Source organism: Mus musculus, chromosome 13, assembly GCF_000001635.26.
Source record: "Mus musculus strain C57BL/6J chromosome 13, GRCm38.p6 C57BL/6J".
NCBI classification, from domain to species: Eukaryota; Metazoa; Chordata; class Mammalia; order Rodentia; family Muridae; genus Mus; species Mus musculus.
In genome coordinates this window covers 16,150,998-16,174,719 of record NC_000079.6, presented here as the reverse complement: position 1 = coordinate 16,174,719, position 23,722 = coordinate 16,150,998, and the positions used below count along the sequence as shown (strand labels likewise).

The 23,722-nt window shown below is 39.1% G+C and overlaps 1 long non-coding RNA gene across 1 annotated transcript in view; it reads left to right on the top strand.

Moving 5' to 3' along the window:
* Nucleotides 1-23,159, top strand: part of Gm31711 — a 109,789-nt gene extending 86,630 nt beyond the window's left edge. The window contains exon 9 of the long non-coding RNA XR_382099.2: nucleotides 22,897-23,159. This is a non-coding gene — a long non-coding RNA (predicted gene, 31711). The remainder of the gene's footprint in view (nucleotides 1-22,896) is intronic.
* The last annotated feature ends 563 nt before the right edge of the window (nucleotides 23,160-23,722 follow it).

Genomic DNA, 23,722 nt, shown 5'->3' with positions numbered 1-23,722 from the left:
AATAGGTTTACTACAATTATTTTGATAGATTAACATAGTATCAAATTTTCTTCAACATTCCCATCTCTATACTCATAGATCTCAAAATGTATCAGAGAAGTTTCTTTGTGCCATGGGAAACAGTTAACATAAAAACTCACAACTGACCAAAGTGTAGAGAATTGGTTTTAGACATAAATTGGCTATCTACATCTCTTCCTCTTTCCCAAAGTTCAGGGAGCATTTCAGAAGACAAAATGGAAAGACTGCAAGAGCCAGAAGTCAAGGAGGTCTAGGGTGAAAGAACTTCATCTGGACAAGACAGGAACATTGTACTCATGAGTTCATAGCAGCTGTGGCTGCCTTCACTGAACCAGAGCAAATGCAAGCAAATAAACATTCTAGCGTGTAGTCAGGGGGAGGAAGCTCAGAGAAATCTGCTGGAAGAGGAAGAGTCAGTTTTCCTTAAAAGTATGATTCTTGACAGGTCAATTAAACTCCAATGGATGGCCTCAAGCCCAGGAGAACATAGATAACACAAATTGGACTCAGTGGATTACTTCAAATAATAATAAATAGAGGGTATGAAGTTGGGAGAGGATAGTTGGATCTGGAAGAAAATAGGGGGGGTGGCGGTATATAATCAAAATATATCATATGATTGGCATGAATTTTTCAACAGTTAGTAAAAATACTATTCATTTCAAGGAGCTGAGTGTATGTGATGTAAAACCTGAAAGAAAAGTCAAATTTTATTGGCTTTTACTAATTAGTGCAGTGGTTGTCAACATGTGGGTTGCAAACCCTTTGGAAATTTCATATCAGATAATAGATATTTACATTACAACTCATAACAATAGCAAAATTACAATTAAGAGTCTCAATGTAACAAACCTATTGTTGGGGTTCACCACAACAAAAGGAACTGTATTAAAGTGTCTCAGCATTAGGAAGATTGACAAGTACAATCTAGTAAAACCAAACAGCCTTTGACCTAACTACCAGTTCGCATCTCAGTTTGCACCCAGTAAGGAGGTCCTACAGCCAAACAACTTTCCTTATCGAGGATACAAAATGCAGTTCCTCTTTTACTCTGAAAAGTAGATCTCAAGTTTTGCTAGTCCATAAAATTGTTCATACAACCGATTTACAGGGAGCAAGGGCTACCTTATCTTCTTGATGTGTCAGGTTGGAGCTTCCATTAGAGTGTACTGGATCTTCACTCTAGTCTCAGGACTGATTTCTGTGGCCATATATGACACAGTATCTTTCTCCTCTGTGCTGAGTTTCTGGCAGTACAATGCTTGTCTCTCATTTATCCAATGAATTTATCCATTACTGAGTGGAACAAATTGTACCATCTTTATCACCCTGTAGTTGAAGATCTTTGGATCATGTTTATAGGAAATTAGAAGTGAATAAACCTGCCCAATAATGCTATAGCTGGATCCGATCGGTGATATATTTTCAGCCACTTGAGGATCATCCACACTAATTCTTACAGTGGCTCTACCAGTTTCTATTCCCACCAGCAACGAGTAAGTGTTCCCTTTCCTTCATCTTCCTCAACATCTGCTGCTCTTCGTTTTTTGGTTTTGTTTTGCTTGTTTTGATTTTGATCTTAACTATTCTGACTGAGTTAAGACAAAAATCTCAAAGTAATTTTAATTTTCATTTCTCTGGTGGCCAAGGATGTTGAACTGTTCTTTAGTGTTTCTCAGCCATTCCAGTTTTATCTTTTAAAAACTTTCATTTTATGCCTCCTTTTTATTAAGGTTATTTGTTTTCTTGAGTGTAGCTTTTTAGTTTAAAGTAATTAACACTGAGATTCACAACCTGCCAAGCTACCGAGAACAAGAGATAGGGAAGTTTCCAGCCCTAAATTGTAGTCTCACCCAGAACAATTAAGAAAAAGAAAGATAAATTTGCAAATAGCAACAGAGGAATTTAAAGCATCTATTTGGAGATACTCTGGGTCTAGATACAGAGAACCTATATATACTGACTGTTAGAATTCTTAAATGAATTTAGAGAATTTGAAAATACAAACTTGTGTGCAAATATCACTGATGTTTTTTATGAATCAATTACAAACTTCCTGTGAACAAAAGTACAAATATATTCCTATTCATGAGAGGTACAAAATAAATAGTATATATAGAAATTGATTGATACTGAAAATCATAAAATGATAATGAAAGGAACTGAAGACACACATGATGATAGAAAGATGGGTGTGTTTCTTGACTAGAACAGTACTAGCACAGTACTGCTACAGCACAAGTGTCTGCAAATTTACTACAATACACTTCAAAAATACCAATCTCTACAGACATAAAAACAACACAGAAAATTCATATTGGGCCACAAAATATACTCCATATAAGTCAAAATACTCTTGAGTAAAGGAACAAATCTGATAACATCACCATTTCTGGTCTCAACATGCTACAGGACTGTCCTAAACAAGGCACCATGCCCTGGAGATAGGAATCAACTCAGAGAACAATGGAGTATAATAGAAGACCTAGAACTAATTCTACAAGCACACAGCAAACTAATTTCTGACAAGGATTCCAAGAACATATACTAGAAAGAGAACAGAATTTTCAATAAAATTTTCATAAAAAATTGGATATGTACATGAAGATGGATTGTTTTTAAATTTTAAACTTAATTTGAAGATATAAAAGTCGATCAATGCTGGGCGGTGGTGGCACACACCTTTAATCCCAGCACTTGGGAGGCAGAGGCAGACAGATTTCTGAGTGCGAGGCCAGCCTGGTCTACAGAGTGAGTTCCAGGACAGCCAGGACTATACAGAGAAACCCTGTCTCGGGAAAAAAAAAAAAAGTCAATCCATATCTGGCCATATCTATAGACTAGTTTATATACCGTGCTCTGAAGACCAAGCAGAAGGATGCTACTGACTAAAGTGGTTGAAAGTCCATGTTTTGTATTCAGATTAGGTATGTGAACCAATGGAAAAAATAACCTGTCATGGTCTTAACAATTGTGCCTACCCTAAACCCTCATGATGAAATATAATCTCCAGGGAGCTGGTGCTTGTATTGGGACATTGGGAAGGGCTTAGATTATGAGCTCTGAAGAGTGGGGTTTCGGTTTTTATGAAGAGAAACAGAAGAGTACTGGCTTCACTCTGTTTCTTCCCTTCTGCCATATAAAAATACAAACAGAAACCAGACTTTTATAAACTGAAATGGCCTTCTTATCAGTCTGAAGCTGGCTTCCCTGCTTCCAGAGCTATGAGGAATAAATGCCTCTTGTGTAAGCCATAAAAATCTATGGTGATATTGCTACCACAGGGGGGGGAATGTTTCGTTAAAATAAAACATGAGACAATCATTTGTTTAATCCTGTGAATTAACTCATCATATTAAGTTATCAGTTGATATTGTCTTTTGGACGCTAACCATGAATATTCTCCATTGAGAAGCCATACTCGACCTCAATAGTGCATATGTAAGTTCTGAGAAGTTAAAAACGTTGTATGTATGATCTAGTGAGGTTTGTTGAGGTTGAAGGACACAGATTTCAGTGGACTCTTCCAGCTAAAGAGCACAGGAGAGGCAGGGGTGCACTGTCTTGTAAGAGAGAGTGGAATGAAGAGAGAAAATGGAAAGATAATGGGAGGTAGCACTAAGTAACAAGAGGATTTTAACAAATAGTGTTAGTGAGGAGCACGGTAGAAAAAAAATAGAGGGTTAACAAAAGGGGAAGAGCAGATAGGAACCTAGTAAGTAGCAATTGGTCTTGGTGATCACAACAAGGTTTGAAGGGGTTAGGAGCTGGACAGCACAGCAGAAGTTGAAGGAAGGGTCCAAATCATGAAAATTAGGTAAATACAGTATTTATTAATGAATTTATTAAAAACAAATACCAAAGAGAAAAAAAAGAGACTCATGAAGAACATAAGAAAAGAAGCCAATGGTTCACTGATCTGATTAAAAATCACCATCAGGCTGGGCTTGGGGGCACACACCTTTAATCCGAGCACTCAGGAGGCAAAGTCAGGCAAATCTCTGTCTCTTCAAGGCCAGCCTGGTCTACATGAGAGCCAGGACAGCCAGGGCAATGTAGAGAGAGCCTCTCTAAAGCAAAGAAATAAGCAAAGAAACAAGAATCAATGTAAGCTGTTAAGAGAGGAAGGGCCAGGGCTCTCTATGAATGAAGCCCTAATAAGCCTGTCACATTCTAGCCACAGGCCACACATCCAAAACTTTGTGAGCAATTTAAATTGGGAGCATAAAGTTGGGTGAAAAGAGAAAGGCCAAGGATTTAGGAAGAGTTAGGAAAGAGCATGAATATGATGAAAGCATATTCTACAAAATTTTGAATGTATGTAGAGAGAGAGAGGCTGGAGAGATAGTCCAACAATTAAGAACAATGGCTGTGATTCCAAAGAAACCAGGCTAAATTTTCAGCATGTGGCAGCCCACACCTCCAGTTCCAGAGGATACCCTATTCTGGCCTCTGTGGGCATAAGTCACACAGCTTGTACATAAATATAAATGCCAAGAAAACACCCATACACATAGAATAATAAAATAAGATAAAATGAAGTAATAAATTTTTTTCTTTTTTTAATATTTTTTATTATTACGTATTTTCCTCAATTACATTTAGAATGCTATCCCAAAAGACCCCCATACCCTCCTCCCTACTTCCCTACCCATCCATTCCCATTTTTTTTTTTTTTTTTTGCCCTGGCATTCCCCTGTACTGGGGCATATAAAGTTTGCGTGTCCAATGGGCCTCTCTTTCCAGTGATGGCCGACTAGGCCATCTTTTGATACATATGCAGCTAGAGTCAAGAGCTCCGGGGTACTGGTTAGTTCATATTGTTGATGCACCTACAGGGTTGCAGATCTCTTTAGCTCCTTGGATACTTTCTCTAGCTCCTCCATTGGGGGCCCTGTGCTCCATCCAATAGCTGACTGTGAGCATCCACTTATGTGTTTGCTAGGCCCCGGCCTAGTCTCATAAGAGACAGCTATATCAGGGTCCTTTCAGCCAACGCTTGCTAGTGTATGCAATGGTGTCATCGTTTGGAGGCTAATTATGGGATGGATCCCTGGATATGGCAGTCTCTAGATGGTCCATCCTTTCGTCTCAGCTCCAAACTTTGTCTCTGTAACTCCTTCCATGGGAGATTGCTTCCAATTCTAAGAAGGGGCAAAGTGTCCACACTTTGGTCTTCGTTCTTCTTCAGTTTCATGTGTTTTGCAAATTGTATCTTATAAATTTTTAAGCTATGTGTGTGTTGTGTATGTGAATCAACATCTGACAAAAATGGATAAGGTCGTGTGTGTGTGTGTGTGTGTGTGTGTGTGTGTGTGTGTGTGTGTGTGTCAGTGTCTGTGTATGTCTGTGTCTGTGTATGTCTGTGTGTATTTGGGAGCATGGTGGATGCAGAAAGAACAACCTTCAGTATTGTTCCCCAGGTAACATCAAACATTTTGTGAAACAGCTCTCTCAGTAGCCAGGAAGTCAGTGAGAAGCTTGGGATAGTGAGCGATGCTCCTTAAGTAGCGTCCTGTCTTCCTACAGTGACACTGCAAGTGCAAGCCACCACTTGGGACATTTTTAAGGGGGTTCTGAGAACTGGGTTCTGCTCCTCAGTGTTGCAAATCAAGCATTTCACCCACTGAGGTATCTCTCCAGCTCCAAGATCTTTCTCTTCTTTTAGCTGAAAAAAAATTCATACAACATATTCTGATCATAGTTTCTATCCCTGACTCTACTCCTCCCAGATCCTTTCCACCTCCTCATCCACCCAACTCCATGACCTTTCTTTCTTTCTCTCTTTACAAAAGCACACACACACAATTTTAAAAAGATAAAACTCAAGAAACACACACTAGCAAAACCCACAAAACCCAGAAAGTTGGAAACCATAATGTACAAGCAAATAACCAGCAAGACAAAAAGTAATAAAATAAAACATGCTCATACAAAGCAATGTGAGACAAAATATCTATAAAATAGCATTTTGTTTTGCTTTGGCACTTACTCCTGCACAAGGGACCTGCCCTTAAGTGTGTTTAATACACTCAGTAATACTCTGCTGAAGAAAATTAATTTTTCCTTTGCAATTGGAGGTAACTTCTTGGTTTGGGACAGGAACCTGTATCCACTTCCCCTTCTCAATGATGAGACCTTGTCCGGTGTGAAACTGTGTAGGTGCTATGCGTGCTAACATGATTTCTTTGAATTCACATGTACAACAGTCCTGTTGTATCTGGATGATACTGTTTCCTTAGACTCGTGTACTAATCAATCAAACAAACAAGCAACAAAAGCTGTATTTATTACATACCATATTTCTCTCACCACCATTACCATCTCAAAAAAAAATCTAAAAAAAAGCTAAAAGACCACTCATTAGATCATTTCTTCACTCAGACACCTGTGGAATGCTACGTAATGAAGTAAGCATTTCTATTACTTTCCTCCCTTCCAAATATGCTCAGTGCTCTGGGCATATTTGTTTAGTTAGGAATGAAAATATAGTATAATAGATGCATGATTAGGAACCTAAGAAAATGAGCGAATGCTGCTACATGGAGTAGGTGTGGCTTGATTGGAGTAAGTGTATCACTGGGGGTGAGCTTTGAGGTTTCAAATGTTCAAGCCAGGCCTAGTTTCTTGATCTTCTTGTTGCCTACTGATCTGGATGCAGGATTCTCAGCTACTTCCATTACCATGCCTGCCTGAATGTCACCATGTTTCACACCATGATGATAATGGACTAGACACCTGAAGCAGTAATTAAACCTCATTTAAGTGTTTTCCTTTATAAGAGTTGCCACGCTCATAGTGTCTCTTCACAGCATGGAGACAACCAGAAACCATCACAGGCATCCTTCCCTCTCCACTCCTTGCCAACGCTGTGGCTGAGTAGCACTAATTATTATTTATCTGTTGTGTTGCTATTACACCCTTTTATTCCCATGTCTCCTTGCTGCCTTGGTTAACATCCCAGGTTGGGAAATCTATTGCACCAGCAATCTTCGTTCCACCCTTTCTCCCAGAGCTCTTGTCTCCCTCTTCCTCACAAGCACTGTTGTCCACCCACTCAGGATAGTTAACATGGATTTCTCTGCTTACAATGTGTCTTTTCCTTTGTTATTTGCTGGTGCAATAGCTATATACTTCCTAACCCTTGTCAAGTAGCACCAGTGCCTAATGACCAGGCATTCATATATATTAGCCTGGCAGCCATTCCTATTCAAGCCACCATGCTGGTATAGACTTAGGACTTGAGCATTTTTTTTTTTTTTTGGACTTTGAGGAACTGTTGGACATGGGAGCTGATAGAAGGTTATCATTATACTAACTGTGAAGGAACTGATGTCTCCAACTTTACAAATGGCACTGGGACAGTAGATTTGTGGCGGGCTCAAAGAGTCAAAGTGGGGAATTTTGCAATCATAGTAAGTTTCAGATGACAAGCACCATATTCGGTGGACGGATGCAGATGAAGGATCGGGGATGACAAAGGTTACAGATAGCTTGAAGGCTTGGTAGTTTGAAATATATTATAGTCTACATGTTTTTGTCCTTCCAAAATCCATGCTGAAACCTTATTCTGAGGTGACAGAACTAGTAGTAGCCAGGAAGTGTGGAAGGTGAATTCATTCACTAATATAGCTTTCTTATAAGGATACTCTCAACTGCCATCATGTCTTTATAAAAGAAACCCCAGAGAATCCATTCACTCAGCCATGGAAAGCTGAGACTGCTGCCCACCAAAGCAGGCCCTTGTCAGACACCGAATCTATAGCTGCCTTGAGCTTAGATTTCTTAGTCTATGAGAAATAAATTTATGTGATTTGTAAACTACCCCAATTACAATACTTTATTGCAGCAACCTAAATATACTAAGAACAGTGAAAACTAAAGATCACTCATTAGTGCTTTGATTAATTTCAAAATATCAGTCATCCATTTTATAATAATTTAGTTGAGTTTTGGATTGATTAACATTCATCATATATGTACCACTGATTTTATTGCTTTTGTTAATGAAATTTGTATCATTGATGTTAGTGAAATATTACCATATATGCATTCAATAGAGGTAAAGAAATAACATTTTCTTCTTTATATTAATCCTATTCTTAATGTCTAATTCTGAACTGTTTTTTTCTAAATCCATAAAATTGAGCTAAATGAGCATAGATACATAGATATAAAATGGTTATAGGAGTAATTTAGTAAACATATATGTAAACATTCATATGTTGTATATATAATTCAGTATTAATCTATATTAAGTTATCACTCAACTAGTTTCTTTTTATCAACTAATTATTCTCTTTTGTAGACTATTTGAAAATACTTTTTTATACAATATATTCTGGCTATAGTTTTCCCTCCTCCACCAGCTCCTCCCAGATCTTCCCTACTTCCCCACCAACCACAATCTACACCCTTTCTTTCCCTCTCCGGATTGGCTTCTATCTTTAATTCTGGTGTTATTTTAGTACCATCAGGTAACTTAGAGTTTATGTTTGCCACAGCATAATAGTTTTGTTTATTGAGGGGACTTGTACACTTAACAAGGTCATTTAACTGCAGATGGATGTAGGTTCTGCAGCTGTAGCATTCTGTTAGAGTATACCGAGAATATCTAGAAAAACTCCCAAATGCATCTCAGAAGGAAGGTAGATGCCCTTTTCCACATCATTCTTTGACTGGACCAAAACCAAAGCTAACTTAAGCTGCCCAGCAAGCTCTATTAAATATGCCTTTTGGTGAAGTCTTAGTACTGTGAGCCTGAAACAAAACATGGACTTGGTTTTATTTTACTCCTTTCTTTGTTCTACAAAACAGTACACGTTAGGCAATTATATCCTTGCAGTCTAGGCAGATGTATATATGAGCCGTCACATAAAATCCCTGTGCATTTACACTGTGTATTTGGATAACATAGACACATAATAAAGCTTTCCATAGATACTTCTTCATTCTATGGTCTCACTTGTAAGTGAAATGAAAATCAATGCAAGAGATCACTACATGCTTCACCCAGATGACATTACTGTCATGTGTACTGTACCATAATTCATATATTAATATGTAAAAATGACATTTTTTAATAAAAAGTGTCACTTTAATTTAGAGCTGAAGGAGAAGACATAGGAAAATATTTTCCAATTCATTAGGCCACTGGCCCAAAGAAATAAATCCTTCTGATGAATCCTGTCATCGCACTGTAATTCCAACACTTCAATATTCTGAAATTAAGCAGACCCATGCCACCCTCTACTTCACTATTTCAGCCTAAAATGCTTCCAGAAAGTTCCCCAAGCACTGGCTGTGAAATTACATTGTGAACTAATGGGAGTCAGCAGGCAGGGGGTAAAAGAGTGTTTGCAGTGTGTAACTGATGTCAGATAAGCAGGGAGCTCGTGAGTGAGGGCAATGATTTGTTTTCTTTCCATGTTCTACATCCTGAAGCGAACAAGGTAAATTACAAGTGGGGAATTTTGCTGTTGCTGCTGAGAACAAGTCTGCTGCCTTGATCGTGAGATCTGCTTTGGTGGCATTGATTCACCATCTTTGGAGGGTTCCTCTTCATGCTACCAGGTGCCTGCAGTTTTTACGGATGCGACTGATCAGATCGCCACTGCAAGGAGAAAATGAAATAAGTTGGACATCATTGCGCACGAATCCTTTTTGATTGCTCAGCACTTCAGATGACAACCATGTCTGCTGAAAACACCACAGATAATATTTGCCTTCTAGACACTTGTCTTTCAAAATCTACCTCCTACTTCCAAAACACAGTCAACCCCTTAGCCCAATGCCACTCCCCACACCCTCCCTCCCCCATACCCTATGATGCACCAGACAGAACAAAATCTACCCAGAATAGGGCTTAGTGAGACACTAAGCTCATTTGTAAAGCATAGGTTTCTAAAAGAAATCAAAGTATACTACTTCTCAACGTGTCTCAATATATTCTTTTGGAATGGACACAGCCACACTTACTGAGATGTGTTGTATGCTAGTGTGTGGGATATATCCGTCAACAGAATAAACGTTCCTGCATTTAAAGAATTCAATGATGAAATAATGTTTTTAAAATGTGTAAAACCTTTAGAAATATTACTATCACCCCCAACTCTAAGACAAGGGAAATATTCAGCTTTCTCACTTTTCCCACATTTATATTATCAGAGCACTTTTTCTTTCTTAACCAGGGAGCATCAATTTGAAATATACTTCATAATAATTCACATGACTATCATCTTCCATTCTTACATATTTCCAGTTCTTTCTTTCTGCCTATTCTCTGATTATTCTAAATTTAAAGTGATCCATTCAGAAGCTAGGACAGTATGAGATATATTAATTAGAAGCTCTAATTTGTGATCAACACTTCTTGAATTTTGAATGTTACAATACTAATAGTTTAAGTTGCCCTTTATATTTCTGATGCGACAGTAGCACACAAAACAATCATCATATTATCTTGGGGCCATCTGACCTAAGTATTTTTTGTGTATGTCCAGATTGAAATAGAACAACAAAGTGTGGAAGCAACTGTTATAGTTCTTAAAAGACAACAGAGAACTACAGATAACTATGTGGCTGAAGGTCACAGAGCTATCTTCAGGTAAGGCTGAGTACGGCCAAAGCAGAGGCTCCAGATCCAGGACCTGGTTCTCTCTTCATGGACAACATACCACTGACCAGTTCATATGCTTTCTCTTCTTTTGGTATTATTACAGAAAATACTTTACCATGATCTGCTCCTCAAATTAATTATAGGCTTCAGTAGATGCTAGGAGCTGTAGCTAGACCTGAACAGAAGTATACTCCATCTATGATACAGTATAAGCTGTAAATTAGGGGAAGTCACATTCCAATATCAATGACTAATAGTAAGTAGAAGCATTACAATAACGTTTCAACGTAATTTTTCTTAAAAGCATACAACTCTTATTACTATAGTTTTCTACTTAATATATTCAGAGTATGACTGATCCTGGGTAACAAAATCTGGAAAGTGAAAGTGGGCACTCTGATGGTTCTCTTCACATGGGAGTTTTCTTGTAGGAAAGGTCTTGATCACATTTGTTCTGCTAATGTTCATTTGTTGGGTATGCAACATTAAAGTTCTGATGATTGCTTCTAAGCATTTTCATATGTGCATTCATACTTAGCACATGTGAGCCTCGTACATGATTTGGGGCTTTCTCTGTTACCTTGGCTTATTTTATCTAAAGGAACAGAGATTGAAAATAGCAAGAACAACAAAAGAGAGGAGAGCTACAGAACAGATTTGGCTGTTAAGTTATTAGTGTAAGATCTCTCCTGTTTCTTTACCAGGGCCCTTAGTGCTATGAATTTTCCTCTTAGCACTGCTTTCATTGTGTCCCATAAATTTGGGTATGGTGTATCAACATTTTAATTAAATTCCAGGAAGTCTTTCTTTCTTTTTCTCTGACCAAGTTAACAATTTAACAGGACACCTCAGAGCTCTAGAACAAAAAGAAACAAACTTACCCAAGAGGAGTAGAAGGCAGAAAATAGTCAGTGCTGAAAACAACCAAATAGAAACAAAGAGAATAATATAAAGAATCAACAAAACCAAAAGCAGGATCAACAAGATACTGGCTAAACTAAGAAAATGGCCCACAGGCAGTACCCAAATTAACAATATCAAAAATGCAAAGGGAAACATTACAAAAGAAACACAAGAAATTCAAATAATCACATCCTTCTATAAAAGCCTATATAGAACAAAACTGAAAAATCTAGATGAAATGGATGTTTTCAGGACAGATACCACATACCAAAGTTAAATCAAGAGTCGCTAAACTATCTAAACAGACCCTTATCCCATAAGAAAATAGAAGTCAATCAAAACCTCCCAACCAACAAAAGCCCAGGGCCTGATAGATTTAGTGTAGAATTCTACCAGACTTTCACAGAAGGCCTGATACCAATATTCCTCAAGTATTCCATAAAACAAAAAAGAAGGAACACTACCTAATTCATTCTATGAAGCCACAATTACTCTGATACCTAAACCACACAAGGACCCAACCAAAAAAGAGAACTTCAGAACAAACTCACTTATGAATATCGATGCAAAAATACCCAATAAAAGTCTTGCAAACCAAATCCAAGAACACATCAAAGCCATCATTCACCATGATCAAGAAGGCTTCATACCAGGGATGCAAGGTTGGTTCAATATACAAAAACCCATTAACATAATCCACTATACAAACACAAAGAAAAAAATCACCTAGATCATCTCCTTAGATACAGAAAAAGCATTTAACAAAATACAACACCCCTTCATGTTAAAAGTATTGGAGAGATCAAAAAGTCCCACACCTAAACATAATAAAGCAATTTACTGCAAACCAACAGCCAATATCAAATTAAATGGAGAGATACTTGAAGCAATCCCACTAAAATCAGAACAAGACAAAGATGCCCACTCTCCCCTTATCTGTTCAATGTACTACTCGAAGTGCTAGCTAGAACAATAAGACAACAAAAAGAGATCAAGGGGATACAAATTGGCAAAGAAGAAATAAAGATTTCACTATTTGCAGATGATATGATAGTATACATAGGATACCCAAATATTCTACCAGACAACATCTCAAGCTGACAAACAACTTCTCAAATTCATCTGGAAAGGTAAAAAACCCAGATAGTGAAAACAATTCTTAACAATAAAAGAACAGCTGGGAGAGTCACCATCCCTCACCTCAAGCTTTACTACAGAGCAATAGTGATAAAAAAACAAAACAAAACAAAGAAAGAAAGAAAAACTCTGCATGGTATTGATAGAGAGACAGACGTGTCAATCAATTGAATAGAATTGAAGACCCAGAAATAAAACCTACACTTATAGACACTTGATCTTTGACAATGAAGCCAAAAATATACAATGGAAAAAAGAAACCATCTTCAATAAATGATGCTGGTCTAACTGACTGTTTGTATGTAGAAAAAATGAAAATAGACTTATATTTGTCACCTTGAACAAAGCTCACGGCCAGATACACAGAATCTAGAAGAAGAGAAAGTGGGACAGAGCCTTAAACTCATTGGTACAGGGGAAATTTTCCTAAACAGAACTCCAGTGGTTCATGCTCTTAGATCAAGAGTAGATAAATGGGACCTCATGAAACTGGAAAGCTTCTGTAAGGCAAATGGCATAGTCAATAAGACAAATCGACAACCTACAGATTGGGAAAAAATTCTTCACTAACCCCACATCTGATAGAGGGCTAATATCCTAAACATATAAAGAACTCAAGAAGCTGACCAAAAACTCCAAACAACCCAATCAAAAAAATGGGGTATAGAACTAAACCTAGAATTCACAACAGAGGAATCTCAAATGGCTGAGAAGCACCTAAAGAAACATTCAAAGTCCTTAGTGATCATAGAAATACAAATCAAATTGACCCTGAGATTCCACCTTACACCAATCAGGATGGCTAAGATCAGGTAACAACACATGTTGGCAAGGATGTAGAGAAAGGGGAACATTCTTCCATTGTTGGTTGGATTGCAAACTGGTACAGCCACTGGAGAAATCAGTCTGGATGTTCCTCAGAAAATTGTAAATAGATCTCCCTGATGACCAAGCAATACCACTATCTTAGTCGGGGTTTCTATTCCTGCACAAACATCATGACCAAGAAGCAAGTTGTGGAGGAAAGGATTTATTCGGCTTACACTTCCATACTGCTGTTCATCACCAAGAAAGTCAGGACTGGAACTCAAGAAGGTCAGGAAGCAGGAGCTGATGCAGAGACCATGGAGGGATGTTTCTTACTGGCTTGCTTCCCTTGGCTTGCTCAGCCTGCTCTCTTATAGAACTCAAGACTACCAGTCCAGAGATGGTACTGCCCACAAGGAGTCCTCCCCCCTTGATCACTAACTGAGAAAATGCCCCACAGATGGATCTCATGGAGGCACTTCCCCAGCTGAAGCTCCTTTCTCGATGATAACTCCAGCCAGTGTCCAGTTGACACATAAAACCAGCCAGTACAACCACTCTTGAAAATATACCCAAAAGATGCTCCACCATGCCAAGGGGCACATGTCCCACTATGTTCATAGCAGCCTTATTTGTGATAGCCAGAAGCTGGAAACAACCAAGATGTCCCATGTGCAGAAGAATAAATATAGAAAATGTGGTTCATTTATGCAGTTGAATACTACTAATCTATTACGAGAAATGTTCAACATTCTTAGTCATCAGGGAAATACAAATCAAAACAATCCTGAGATTCCACCTCACACCAGTCTGAATGACTAAGATCAAAAACTCAGGTGACAGTAGATGCTAGCAAGGATGTGGAGAAAGAAGACTCCTCCATTGCTGGTGGTTTTGCAAGCTGGTATAACCACTCTGGAAATAAGTTTGGCAATTTCTCAGAAAATTGGACATAGTACTACCTGAACACCCAGCAATACCATTCCTGGGCATATACCCAGAGATGCTCCAACATGTAATAAGGACACATGCTCTACTATGTTCATGGCAGCCTTATTTATAATAGCCAAAATCTGGAAAGAACCCAAAAGTCCCTCAACAGAGGAAAGGATACAGAAAATGTGCTACATTTACACAATATAGTACTACCCACCTATTAAAAACACTGAGTTCATGAAATGCTTTGACAAATGGATGTAACTTGAAAATATCATCCTGAGTGAGATAATGCAGACCCAAAAAGACATGCATGGTATGTACTCACTAATAAGTGGTTATTAGAAAAAAAGTATAGAATATCCAATATACAGTCTACAGAACTCAAAAAAAGGTGAACAAGGTAAAGGGCCCAAGTCTCACTTGGAAGGGAGAAGAAAGGATTAACAAGTGGGGTGGGAGGGAGGGACCTAGGAGGCAATGTGGATGGTGTTGGGGGCAAGAGAGGTATTGGGTGAGAGAAAAGGGCTGAAGCCCTGAGGGCCGGCAGAAAGAATGGAAACAGGTAACCTCAGGAGGTAGGAGGTTGGAGGGACCCTTCAGAATGCACCAGAGACCTGAGAGGTGAGTTACTCTCAGGACTCAAAGGGAGGGACCTTAGATGAAATGCCCTGGCAGTAGGGAGATAGAACTTAAAGAGCCCACCTCCAGCAGGAAGATAGGGCATCAAATGGGGGGGGGGTGCCATCTCACAGTTAAAACTCTCACCCATAATTATTCCTGTCTGAAAGAACTACAGGGATGGAAAGGGAGAAAAGCTTGAGGGAAAAAAGGTCCAGCGACAGCCCAAAGTGGGATCCAGCTTAAGGGGAGGTCCCAAGGCCTGTCAATATTACTGATGCTATTGAGTTCTCACAAAAAGGGACCCAGCATGACTGTACTCCAGAAGACCCAACAAGAAGTTAAAAGAGTCAGATGCAGATATTTGCACCCAACCAGTGGACAGAAGCTGTTGACCCCTGTGGTTGAATTAGGGAAGAGCTGAAAGAAGCTGAGGAGGAGGGCTATCCTGTAGGTGAATCAGCAGTCTCAATCAATCTGGAACCCCGAGATCTCTCAAACACTGGACCACCAAACAGGGAGCATACACCAGCAGATATGAGGCCCTCAATACATATACAGCAGAGGACTGCTGGGTCTGTGTTTAATCAGAGATGATACACGTAATCCTCAAGAGACTAAAAGCCCCAGGATGTTTAGAGGTAAGGTAGGGTAGAGGGGTGGGGTAGAGGGTAGAGGGTGGGGGTTGGGGAAGAGGAATGGGATTTGGAACAGTCATAGGGTGGATGGGAGGGTCAGGAGGAGCATATAAAATCTAGAGTGGGAAGAGAGAAAGAGAGAGAGAGAGAGAGAAAGGGCAGAAGGAAGGAAGGAAGGAAGAAAGAGAGGGCTTTGACTAACTTGCATTCCTAATTTAAAAACTCCACAGTGAATAAAAGAGAAATGAATGCAGCAAGTAGAGTCTGTGGAGTACACAAAAATGCCAAAAGGCAATGTCTTCATGATATTACCAAAACTTATGGGAAGAAAACTACAATACTTTATTTAGAATAAGGAAAGGAATGAGTGTTCCATTTGTACTACACATGCAATACATTAGATGTTTGTGATAGTCTGGATATCTGTATATAAAACACTTAACTGCATTTATTCAATTATAGGAGCAATAAAATCTCACAGTGAAGGTAACCAGGCTAAGGTACTAAATTAACCAACTTTCACTGCTCTGCACCACATAGATTTAATATCTGCATCATTCAAACATAAAAGCATGTTGAACTTCCCTAGCTCAGGATTTGGGTCCTAGAAGTATTTTTATCCCTGGTCCATTCCTGCTTCATTTAATATCTACAGAACACCTGCCTTTGTCTATGAAAAATACATTCATTAAGGTTTCACAGTATATGAAATACATGGCTAATGGGTATTAAATATACCAAGATGAACAATTCACATAGCCTGCAGAGTCAGGAAAAATAAGAAATTCAGTGCACTATACAAGATGGGACACAAGTAGTCATAACATGTGAATGGTGACTAGGGAGGACTACGGAGAGCACTATATGTGATTTTGAACAGTCCTAGAGGCATTAAATGCAGGACTAGATGAAGGCCAATCTGCCAATGTCAGGCAGAACAGACTACAGCTAAACGCTGCAGTTTCTAGAGTCTTCTGCTGCTAAGCTGATGAGGGTATGTCTTCCAACAGTAGAAGATGTAAAGAAGAGCATCAAAAGAAAGATATGCTCCACTAATCAAATCAACCTGCCAGTCAAATAAACAGTATAAAAACCGTGGATGTAGGGGACCTTAGTGTTAGTAAACAGGGGACTCTGCTAAAGAGCGGTCTAACCTTAGAACCTGATTAAGTAAATGCCACTAACCAAGACAGACATTTGGAATGGACCCACCTTGAAAAATGATGTTGGATTCTGCTTAGCTGTATCATTTTTAAGGTAAAGATGCAGCTGTGTGGCAAATGAGCACATCAAGGATTTCCAGACCTGGGTTCAGAGCCCGAGCCCCGAAAGAGACAAAATGAAGCCATTAGCCTTACACTGTTAAATAGGCAAAGGCAGCATGATGAAGCAAAGCCTAAGTGGTTTTCCTCAAATGATTTGAAGAACAAACCCAACCCTTAAATCCAAACTTCATAGGACCCCGCTACCCTCCTTGATGTCTGGGTTATATGGACTTTTTCATATATTTGCTTTCCATTCCTACTATTCTGTGTTGGTGTTGCTGTAGTATCTCTGTCTTCTCACTGTTCCTTCAGCTTCCAGTTCTGTGACCTGCATACACTATATTTCACTCAGCACCTCTCTCACATCAGAAATGAGAACTTACAAATAGATGACAAATGTGGCAATCATAGATTGTGTCGGGCAACTTTTGTGATGAAAATGCTCAACAGGCTTCTCATGAAGAAAAGAGGTTTCTTTAGCTTGTGTTTCCAGAGGTTGACATCTAAGTGGAACAGCATAGGCCTGGGGATAGGGCTACATCAAATCCCCCATAGCCACTCTCTCCCAATAACAGCAATGCGGGATCAAGTTTCCAATTAGAGTGAATCCCTGATGGACATGAAGATCATATCCAAACCATAGGGCATAGTATTCAAAAATATTTCATGTGCTTCCTATGATAACATACCTCTGTGATAGCTAAGTTAGACCCACATGACCAGTTGTGGTGGGTACGTTATGAGACCCACCACACTTTCATCTCAAGGGAGAGTGAGTCTTCTCTGGCTGTGTGCTCAAGACAATGTCATCCCAGAATGAAGACCACCCCACATGACACACAGTGGGTATTGTGTAAACAAGGATTATGTCTTGGTTGAGGTAAGCCACTGGAATTTAGGGAGCAGCCTTTTGTGGTCAGTGGTATACTGACAAAAACTCACATAGCAACCTAAAGGATCTCACTGTTTGAAAAATGAATAAGCAGTTTCTAAAGGAGGATAAAATAGAATCAACGGGCAGAATAATCCTTTTGGAAAGGAGATCTACTTGGCTGGTGTTCCAGATTGCACCTTCAAAATGTTCATGTAATTTGTCTTCTACTCCTGGTTGTTAAGCTTGAAATAAATGATGATCAATACATTCTCTTATCTGTTAGTGTATCATGTAATGCCATGTACTAGAATATGAAATCCACCCCAGCTCATGTGGTTATTTCCTGGCTTTCTGTACATAGTTGCTTTCATTAGAAGTCAGCCAGCTATTTATTGTTACTGTGACTAGATACTCTATAAACAACATATAATAACACTGACAAAAATTATCCAGGAGCATTCTTTGGGATCTTGAATGCTGAACTAAAATATATACACACACTATAATTTGACCATAATTATGCTTTCCCACTGCACTATGGATGGCCATTGAATACTTCTGATATAAAACTCAGTTACATAATTATGTAGTGGACTACTCTTATTTTAAACACAACTTAATCTTTGGTTGGACTTAGTGACTGTGAGTTTTCTGTGAGTTTGTACACTCTCCTTGGAGCAGTTCCTTTTCAGTAGGAATAAATGGTGAGAAGACAGGACTCGCTGGGAGATTGAAGCCAGAACTTTCTGCTTAGGGTTAACCATATTCTCCTTTGCAACCCCAGTAAGCTCCTGAGGTTACCTAAATGACATGTGGTGTGGCTATGGTTTGCTGAGCAGAAGATATAAGATGGTTATAAAGTTTGGGAATGAAATCTATGCCATGCCTACTCTACACATTTTCTCACACCTATGTGGGGAAAAGCGCATCTGTTTCTCCATTTTGTTGTCAACGGGTTCCCCGTGTGTCTTTGGAATCTCTCCTCTGTTTCAAGCCAAGGTATGAGGCTATGGCACCCTAAAAGTTCCAATATTTTAATACTTAACATCATCTCATGTCTCTGGCCACACTGTTGCACTGGTTGAGTTGGCTCTTCAGTTCTCAAATGATACAATACAGTCATTCTTGCTATTTCTAGGCCTGAAAAGAGAGTTCAAAACAAGCCATGCAAGAAAGTGAATGCAAAGTAAATCTGTACGAAACATATTTGTGAATTGGCATGTTTAGTAAGATATAATAATTGGATCAGGTTGGGGGTATAGAGCAGACCATCAAAAACAAACGAACAAACAAAAAACAAAACCCAGCATCTAGCCAATATCAAGACAGTGGTCATAAATATATATTTTTATATTTAAGGGAAGGGAGTTCTTGTAAAAGTAAAAGTCAAGAGTCATCAGAGAGAGAAAAGATTTAAATCCAGCACAGAATGGCAGCTTGGTTTCATTTAGTTGGAAAAACAAAGTTCAAACATCTTTAAGCATTGGACACAGTAGTAGGAAAGGAGTTTTATTCATAGAAAAGAGCCACAGTATATGCCAAGTAGGATGTGTGGTATTGTGTGATTCCTTGCTTATCATTCCTAAATCACTCCCTTAAGAAGAAATTAGTAAAGGTTCACCCACTTTTATTGATGATGCTCTGAGATTCTGGAAAAGAAACTTCCATGTTAAGTTGAGATGATAGAATAAGAATCACGCCCACCAGGTACCCAAACCTCCACCTGTTCAGTATCTTGCTCACCTGGCACATGAACAATCAAATGCCAGCTGGGCACATTGCCACACTTCCCCCTACACACACACACACACACACACACACACATTGTCTCAAATGCTTAGAGGCCTAGACAAGGGTAAATTTCTGGTATGTCTTTGTCTTCCATGTTGCTATGTGTGTGAATATTTTTCAATGGTATTACATGATTTCATATCCATTTGGGATATGGTTGAACTCCTATAGCCTCCCCTTTCTTAACATTGCCAGGAACTCCAGGAAGTAATTGGAGCCCAGCTACGGTGCCTGTCACTTCTTCTTCACCAACAGTAATTCATTTTCTATGGTTACAACAAAATAACAGAGGCTGAATTGTCCAAAATAAAGTGAGTGTCTTTAATTAACTGTTTTAGAGGCTGAAAATTAAATTAGTTTTTGTTTAGTTTAGGCACAGGAATAGATTCCTGGGCTTTATAATATTGTAGATGGCATCATTGTGTGTATAAAAGAGTGAAATCAATGATGATACAGGTAACAAAGGGACAGAAAGATGCTAGTTATGAATGTGAATCATATTTTAAAAGCATTCTCTCTTACTGGGACTGATTGGAGTCTTGGAGGAATTACAGTAATTATTCCAGAGAGCAGTGTTGTCCAACAACATAACCATTATCTCTTTCAGATTCCACCACTTCAGCACTGTCATATTAAGGAAAATACTTCCCTCATTCTAGTCTCTGGAGAATAAATCCCATTCAACCACAGCACACCTTAACCTCCAGAAAGAGATTTGCATTATGGGAAATATTGTGACCATGCTGGTGACCCTACTCTGCCTTTAGACTAAACCACCAACCAAAGAAAATACAAGGTGGGACTCATGGCTCTAGCTGCATAGGTAGCAGAGGATGGCCTAGTCAGTCATCAATGGGAAGAGTGGCCCTTGGTCCTGTGAAGGTTCTATGCCCCAGTTTAGGGGAATGCAGGGCCAGGAAGTGGGAGTGGGTGGGTTGGTAAGCAGGGGGAGGGGTGATAGGATAGGAGTTTTTTGGAGGGTAAACCAGGAAAGGGGATAGCATTTGAATTTTAAATAAAGAAAATATCTAATAAAAAAGATTAATAATAATAATAATAATAGAATTGTATTCTTTGCTGAGATTTCCATCTTTCTAAATGTTGGCTGTCAAACTGGAACCTCAAATATTGACAATGGCCAAAATTATTCATGAATTTTAGTATGAGCCCATGTTGGAGCTGGATAAAGAGCTTAGTGTTAAGAGCACTGACTACTCTTTCAAAAGACCTGGGTTTGGTTCCCAGAACCCACATGATGGTTTACATCCATCTGTAACTCCATTTTTTACTTCTGTGTGCAACAGAGACAAGATCATACATACATATGGGCAAAATAATCATACAAATAAAATTAAGTGCATAGTTTTTTTGTTAAAAAGGGGGGGGGCTATAGAGTCATTAAAGTTATCCTGACCAGGGGCTATCTCTATAGAGTGAATACATCTCTCTGACTCTACCCATAGCTCCAGCAGCAGAGTCCTGTGTGGTCCCGACCCCTTTAACTTTAATTATTATTACTCTGTTTCACCATACATGTTTCCAAGCATACCAACAAATTCTATCAATTATTACCCAAAAGCAGGGCTGGAAGCTTCTTTTGTTTTCAGATATAGGAAACAAACAGGAGAAAAGTTCAAGTCCCACATCCAATCAGTATTTATTTAGGCCACTGGAAAGTATATAGAAACAGGATACTCTTTCTTAATTTACTAATAGTTGTTGTTTTGTAGACTAACTCATCAAAAATACTTCCTATGTGTTTCAACCTAATGAGAGGGGTATTTGGGGGTTGTCTGTCAGTAGTTGTTTCACTTATGCTTTTGCTTCAATTTGGATAGTTTTTTCATGTAATTTGATAAACGGGCACTGGGCCAATTTAAGGACCTTTCATCTTGGAGTCTGAGACATAGTGAAAGAAGTATAATAATACTGAGGGTGTGTGTGTGTGTGTGTGTGTGTGTGTGTGAGAGAGAGAGAGAGAGAGAGAGAGAGAGAGAGAGAGAGAGAGAGAATAGTTCACCTCTAGCTCTTAGAGAGTCACCCAGGTAAGGTGAATCAAAATATAAATGGATAAATCTTAAACATTCTAACCTCAGCTGATTACCTCAGTGAGTCCAGGGCTCTGCAAGTAATACCACCACACAGAGCAGAAGGAACACACATAATCTCATGATAAGACATGTTAAGCTGTTGTCAGTGTTAAGTCATTATATGCTGTGTGCTTTGGATATAGAATAGCCAATGGAGGCCAGGGCATGTTCCATGCTATCCATTCTACAAGCACTCACAGTGCATTAATTCCTACAAATGATACCCATTGCTCAGAGTAAAAATTAAAAATTAAATGTCCCGAAGGAAGATCTCCTGGATCCTCTAAATCCCATTACTTATCTCAATGCTGGGAATAATTTCAGAGAAGTTGCTGAGATCGATTTCAGAGGGTCAAGACTAACTCTGTGCTTTTTTTTTTTCTTTTTATAGAAGGGACTACTGGGAATAAGCAGAAATTATTTTCAATCTAGCTTCTGACAGAAAATGGTTCATTTAAGAGTGAACTCTAGAGTAAAATAACTTCTGCATCTGTTATCTAACGTCTAACTTGTCTTCCATCTCCTGTAGCATTACATGCAAACCAACTAATTCTCACAAGCAGTTGTTTGCCTCAAATATTTATAGGAATCCTACACCAGCCTGGGCAGGACTTGGGATTGGCAATGCCTCAAGTTAATGTTGAACACACCTTCCTGGAAAGTCCATGCATCCAGCTATAGATTTCTAGCAAAAATAAAAATATATTTCTGGGCAGTTCTTCAAATAGAAATCTCCAAATTATATAGCAACCTGAGTTCAAGACCCTGGACCTACATGAAAGATGGCAAAAGGTATTCTCTGACTCCCATATACATGTGGCACATATATTCATGTGTAGCTCTTATGTGTGCATTCATGCATACATGCACACAATAAAACAAACCAATATTGAAAACAAGAAGGAAGGAAAAAATGAAGGGAGGGAGGGAGGAAAGGACAGAAGGAAGGAAGGAAGGAAGGAAGGAAGGAAGGAAGGAAGGAAGGAAGGAAGGGAAATCAAACCAAGAGTCTTTTTTTATGTCTTTTGCTTGTGAAGGGTCGCTTTATTTTGAATGAGTGAAAACCCCCACCATGTATAGAACATGAAGGTCTTTTGATAGCTCCTTGGTACCCCAGAAAGCTCTTGGACAACTGCTAAGTCACTACTCTGCATACAAGGGTTTGATAGCCTGGATTTCATTTGTGTCCCTACAGGTAGACAGCTGTTACCATTCCAGACTCCTCTGGCTCCTGGAAACAAAGTGAAATGAAGCTGTTTGCAGCTGCAGGAATCAGCACTGCCATCTGCTTGGCTCCCCAGAAGCTCCCGGCCAAGGACTTTGTATCCAACTGTTTCACAGCAGATCAGGCAGTTTTCTGTGGGGAAACGCTTTGAAGGTCACCCCTCATCATCTCCAGAAGGCCATTTCCAGAAAGAAGCACACGGCAGTCCTGACCCTTAGCAATCTATCTCTGCTAATGCCCAGAAACTGGGCCTCTAAAAATAAAGATTCGAGGAGGCTTTTTTTCTGCTTGGGAGTCTCTCCAGTACTTGGGCAATGTTGCCATTTACCCTTAAGCAAAAATCTCCCTGAAAGTTTGCCCATTCTGTGTCCTTCTCTTTGGCCAACCATTTCTTTAAGCAACAGCACTCTCCTCTCCAGCCCTTAGATATAGTAACCCCACAAGCCTGAGTCTTCTGTCTTTGCTTTTCATTTTCTGAGTGTTCATTGCCCATCTCATCTCTGTACTTTGTGTACAGCCCTAATGCAATTAACCTGTATAACTCCGTCCCATGACTGTGCCTTCCAACTGCATGTTTCCATTTGGACTTCCTACCTTTTCCAAAATAGCACCTTCAAAACAAGTGTGGCTGTATTTCTAGCCAGATGATTAACTAGCTCTTATTGTCCCCACCTACTTACATAAGGTTTCTCAACCTTGACCAATAGCCTAGATGCTATTAATCTATTCATATCCCAGCCCCAATATTACGGCCACAGAGTGAGGATTTGGGGAACTAAACTCTTGACACTTGCGA